The sequence below is a fragment of the Bombyx mori genome, chromosome 6 (genome assembly GCF_030269925.1).
Source record: "Bombyx mori chromosome 6, ASM3026992v2".
In the NCBI taxonomy this organism is placed as follows: domain Eukaryota; kingdom Metazoa; phylum Arthropoda; class Insecta; order Lepidoptera; family Bombycidae; genus Bombyx; species Bombyx mori.
This window is the reverse complement of record NC_085112.1, coordinates 6719370-6725369: the sequence shown is the minus strand read 5'-3', so window position 1 is coordinate 6725369 and position 6000 is coordinate 6719370. Positions and strand designations below refer to the sequence as shown.

Genomic DNA, 6000 nt, shown 5'->3' with positions numbered 1-6000 from the left:
TATTTTTGTCCTTACTTACGTTCCAATAACCTATCGACGGGCAGCAGTTCCTATCGGATTTATCTATCCATCGTCGGGAGGACGGATAGCCTGCTAAAGATAGAACGCTCATACAAATCGTGCTTACTTCCGTTTCAATATGAGTTTTAAGTAACTCTCCGGTAGGCGGCGCTATCTCTAGTATGGGCATTCGCTTATCTGTCAAAATTGGCCGGTTACATGTTTATCTTTCGAAAGTAAATCGCTATAATTTAATAATTGTTTCTCTTCATATTGGCATATTGTAGCAGTGATGATAGTGATATGGAATTATTTCAAATGATAATGGATTGTGATGCAGATAGTGATAGTGAGGCCGATATCATATGGTTAGGAAAATAAAGATCGTCTGAATTACATGGCGAAGATCAATAATTACGAATTTGACTATAGATTTCTGAGCAAAGGTGTTGTGAATGAATTGATTAATTTAATGAGACCATATTTGAGTGTAACGTCAAAAAGGTAAGATAAATTTTAACCATAAAAGTACTCGTTATTACAACTTATATTTGTTTATAGCAATAGCAAAATTATACCTAATTTTTGTTGTGTTACAAAATCACACTCAACAGGAATTCTATAATACTGCTGGATTCCCATGGTGCCCTAAATGACATTCATATACTAATACAATAACCTGGTAGGCTATTTACCTTCATTCTTATTACACACTGATACCTCTACATTTTATATTTGTGTTACAGATTCAAATATAGGAGAGGAATTTAGAAATAGAAAAAGAGTATTTTGAATGTGCAATTTGTGTGCAATGCATCATTGATGTTTCAAAATGTTGTTGCTTGATGGCCTGGGTCTACTCATGATACAACTATAATTAACCATTCCGATTGAAAAGGTATTTCTTATTTATATTATTATTATTATATATTATTATTATATTTTTATTTATTTATATTATATATTTAGGTGTTTATATGAATTTAATATGACACTATTATAATAAATTATCTACATATCAAGAGAACATTGATAACAAGGTGGACTTGGAAATTGCTATTTGCTTGCCGATAGAGGCTATCCCCACAACCCTATCTTTTAACGTGATTAATTAACCCACATACTCAATCGGAACGATTTAAAATGAATCACATATTAAAACAAGAAATACTATAGAGAGGTAATCTTTTTTTTTAGTTAAGAGCTTGTTATACTGTATTGTAAAATAATTTAAGCGAATAATGTATAATTTTCAGATGCATTGGTGTTTGTAAAAGAAGACTCCCTGTATATCATTGAAAAGTAGATTAAAACTAGAAAATATGCAACCTGTTATTATAGCTGCCATGCTGCATAATATCGTCAGAAGTATGAATTTAGAAGAATTAGAATCAGAAATTTCAGTCGCAGATACATTACAGGAAAATAATATAATTGTTCGTAACAATTTTTCAAAACTTACATCTGAAATACAACTATGTACTTATAAATAATTGCTTCCAAAGATAATTTATAAAATAAACTCCAAAGATAATTTGACTATTTTTTATTTTCCAAAATGATAATTACATGGTAGTTAGTACATGCAAGATATTTAATTTAGAATTTGTACATATACTTAAAAAACTATCTAACATAAAATTATTATTGCCTACTTAATTTATGAAATTTAATATTCCTTTTAAGTAATTTTTAATTTTTTAAATTATCTAAATCTAACTTAACTTTTGCTACAACAATCTCCTTTTCTTTATTTTCCAAGTCAAGTCTCTTTTTTGCTATTAGATATTCTGCTAATGCATTGTCCCTATGCTAGCCTTGCATTTCTTTTCTTCCATCTTGTTTCCGCTTGGCTGTAAAAGTGTTAAAAATATTATATGTGACCTACAACAATGTGCATGCTTTATCCAAAATTTCATCTGCAATCCTTACCACCTCCAGCCTGTAACAAAGAGCATAATTATTTCAAATACTACGGCAACCTGAAGAAAAAATCATGTTTATCAATGTGTTATTAGAGACAAACAATCAACTAATTATACTAACCTTACTAAGGTTGTTTCTTATGTTGCCGTAGCGTTCTTTAAGTTTTCCCATTTTAGTCGAAGCTGCGATGGAGTTCGTGGGAAACGACGAATCGACGAATTAAAATCATTTACAAGGGTTTGCCAAGCCTGCTCCTTCAATTTATTGTTTGTGGCATTTGTTGCCTTATTATTGAAATGTTTGTTCGCCGCCACAAGTTCTGCTAGAATCATCGTCTCATCTTTTGTCATGGGTGCTGCCTTTCTTGACTGAAAAAGATATATTTTCTAAACTTGAACTCAAAGTTTTCAAAGTAAAATTATTATTATCAATGTAGTTCATAGATACTTACAGAATTCATTTTATTTCACTGTAGCTCTTTAATTATAAACACACTTAGAATTATAAACAAAAGTTTTAAAGCGTTTTGGAGGTAAGTCATCATCTAATATAGTAGGTAAACAATAGAAAAACAAACAAAAGAAACTGATCACTGCTTATTGGCAAACGGACTGTCAAAACGTTTCGTTTCATAATTTCGACTAGGATAACAATAGCAATACGTCCAATTAAAAAAAAATCTACATATGTTTTTATTACTTTTTGTTATAAACAAATGTGTTTATGATAGTCTACAATATGCTGGTTAAATTATAGTTATAATTTAGAATAAAATAAAATAAGTCTTGATCCTGATGTTGTTTCGTATTTGTAGTAGAACGAAACGTATCAAGAGGCTCGGATAAATCGGAGGGAAGAAGCTATCTACTGTTGGTTAAAGAGAGATAGCACTTATCCGTGATTGTGAAACGCAAACTAAGGACAGATACGCTCTTGCTGATATTCGGAGATAGCTATCTATCCGAAAACTCAGATACGTTATTGAAAACGGCCGTTAGAGAATTTACAATCATCAAATGTTTCGAAGGTATCTAATATTGAGCCGTCTTTGTGTGCAGCTTAATCTTAGTAACACTAGATGGCGCTGTATTAGATTTAGTTTTCATGCTCTGCAGTGTAACCTTAGGCTAAGGTTCTCGTAACTATGTGATGGTAAGTAAATATTATTATAGTATATTAGTATATTATAGTATATAGTATACTGATAAAATTATGATACCCAAACTTTTTTGATTATGACAACGATAGATTGTTCGTCATCTATAGGTACCTACCCAGTATTTTTGTTGTAGGTACCTAACTTCGAATCTCAAATTATCCGCATACTTACATATTCTCGTTTAGACTGCCAGTCTCAGCCGTGCCGCTGTAAAACCGTGTTTCTGCAGAAACGCTACACTTGGTTTCGTTTTTTACCAACTAAATTGAAGGTCAATAATTTCATAATCTTGTTTTTTATTTTTTTTGTGCTCGGGTGATTTGATTGGATGTGAACGTTAGTTTTAATATAACGTTAATGCCCATATCTGATAAGCTCACTTACTTTATTTATACACAGGATCCTCCTACTTCAAGCCTCGAGCCTGTAGACTACAGTATGACGTTGATAGTATGTTCACAAAATAGCTGACAATAATAATAATAATGTAATAATAATAATATAAATATTAGATAAATACAATAACGTCTAATTATTAAGAGATCTAAGATAAATGTTTGGACTCATTTGATTTTACCTTTATAACCGATGCACTTAAATTATAAGGTTTAGAGATATCCTTTCGAATCTATTTACTTTATAATGGCATGGGTTGAGCAGCTGTAAGAAACTTATGAGACTACCAAGGGCAAGAAAAGCCTACATCAATATAATCTGTCAATAGACATTCCCGGTCAAGGATAAAACGAAAATAAGGACTTAAATCGAAGGCTGAAGATGTCGTACCACGGTTTTACTTATTCTGATTGATAATGTAGGTCTTAGACGTGAAGTATGTCCAGGAATATTCGCCGGTTGAATGACCTATTCAATAATTAATTGCATGATTAGAAGCGTGAGGCAGCTGTTATACTATATCATTAAGATTTAGGCTTGTTTCGTGGTGAAAGTATTCACGTTGAGATGTCTATGAGCTCCGGCAACCATTTACCATCAAGGTGGTCGTGAGCTCGTTCACACGATCAACCTTATGAAATTAAACAATTAATATTTATCCACGGATTCAATTTAGGAAAAAAATCATAACAACATATCTGTAGGTACGTAGGTAGGTAGGTACATGTATAATTTTTTTACACGTTTTATTTCTTTATTTTTTATTGCTTAGATGGGTGGACGAGCTCACAGCCCACCTAGTGTTAAGTGGTTACCAGAGCCCATAGACATCTACAACGTAAATGCGCCACCCACCTTGAGATATAAGTTCTAAAGTCTCAAATATAGTTACACAAGTATAGCACACAATTCATTTCATTTCATCAATTGGAAATAAGATTGGTCAATACAGATATGGAACGTGTCACTGAGATGCTGTGAAGTATTAAGTCCCCTTGTTTGTAGCATCCTAATTGCTGGGGTGTAGGTACTGACGTCCCTCTATAAATGTTATCTCTCCCAAACACCAGGAACAATAAATTTTGTTATAAATAGTACACTCACTCGTACGTAACTATATATAGCATATTAATTATTACAAGAATATATACGAACTATACATATTTTTCAAATTTGAGGTTAATTTTTTCTTCGTAGTTACCAACAGTAACTAAATTTGTCCTCAATCAATTTGAAATGTGCATACTTTTATACACATGCCGAATAGACATATCTGATATATCGTTGAAGGATCAGCTTTTAATGATATCTGGCGTAGATTTTAGCTTTGGGAATTCCCCTGAGTCGTTGCAGCATGGAGGAGGACCGTTTCCGCAAAGGAATCGTGCAATCTGTCATCATAAAACTTTTGAGTGACAAGTGCCTCTTTCATGTTCATACTTACGCGATAATAGCACAATTACCGCAGAATAGTAATGTTATTAAGAACAGTTTTCTCTATTTTTATTGGTATAGTGCGTATCAGAGGCACGCCCTCTACCATTGTCCTATCTATTTCAGAAATAAAGTGAAAGTGAATTCTAGTGTTTTCGTTTAAATGATGAATGTGTATGAAACTTCTGCCTCACGTGTTTAAATAGCCATAATTTTTTTGATTTGATTACTCGATCATATTCTTGATACTTTATCGTGAAAGTCTTTCATTATTTTTGATTTTTTTATTGCTTAGATGGACGGACAAGCTCACTGTCCACTTGTTGTTAAGTAATTACCGTAGCCCATACACCAACAATATAAATGTCGCCGCCTATATTGAGACATGAGTTCTATATCTAAGTTCTAACGTACAACGGCTGCTCCACTCTTCAAACCGAAACGGCAGAAAAAAATCAGTACTGTTATGAACATATTGGCTTAATCAAAGGTTTATTGAAAGAAGGATTGAGAATCCAACAAATATCACACCTGATCTACTGGATTTGGAGTATATTGTAAGCCTGCACCGGTAGATATGTTATCAATTTATGTCACGGTCTAGTTAGGGTCCGGTTTTTTTCCGAGGATATTTACCTCATGAAGTCTTAAGGTAGGGATCTGTATTCATGTTGTGTGGTCTAGTTGTCGGTAACCATTGAACAGAACGTGTGCCGTAATAACTGTGTAATATAAAATTGAATATTATATTAGAACGTGCAGGACCTTACTGTTTCTTATTACTAGTGAAATTTTATAAATAAAAGACCTTTTGTATCACTTTATTTATAAATAAAACACCTTTTCCTGATAATTTATCAAGACTACTAAAAACAAAACCTTTAGCCGCTGGGAATACAAATAAATGGCGCCGCACTAACATTATAAATACAACGGCTGAAAATCCATTACGTACACCTATAATTCAAGCTATAACCCGGTGGCTAGCGGAGAGGTGTAATTACAAAGCTGAATGCAATCGTTAAATCTCCCGTAGTGTTCACTAATCAACGTATTAATGGGATAGAAAATACGGGTAGTCTTTT

General features: G+C 32.7%; 2 long non-coding RNA genes across 4 annotated transcripts; one reads left to right on the top strand and one right to left on the bottom strand.

Moving 5' to 3' along the window:
* The first annotated feature begins 215 nt into the window (after positions 1–215).
* LOC134199001 (uncharacterized) lies at positions 216–1534 on the top strand. 2 transcript variants are annotated; one of them, XR_009973315.1, is made up of 3 exons: positions 216–504; positions 747–898; positions 1257–1534. It is a non-coding gene; the product is annotated as an uncharacterized LOC134199001 (long non-coding RNA). The 2 variants fall into 2 exon arrangements; XR_009973316.1 differs by having other exon boundaries at positions 747–1534.
* On the bottom strand, positions 1532–2958 carry LOC134199000 (uncharacterized). 2 transcript variants are annotated; one of them, XR_009973314.1, is made up of 3 exons: positions 2378–2537; positions 2047–2294; positions 1532–1942 (listed from the first exon to the last, which is right to left on the bottom strand). It is a non-coding gene; the product is annotated as an uncharacterized LOC134199000 (long non-coding RNA). The 2 variants fall into 2 exon arrangements; XR_009973313.1 differs by having other exon boundaries at positions 2047–2958.
* Between the last annotated feature and the right edge of the window lie 3042 nt (positions 2959–6000).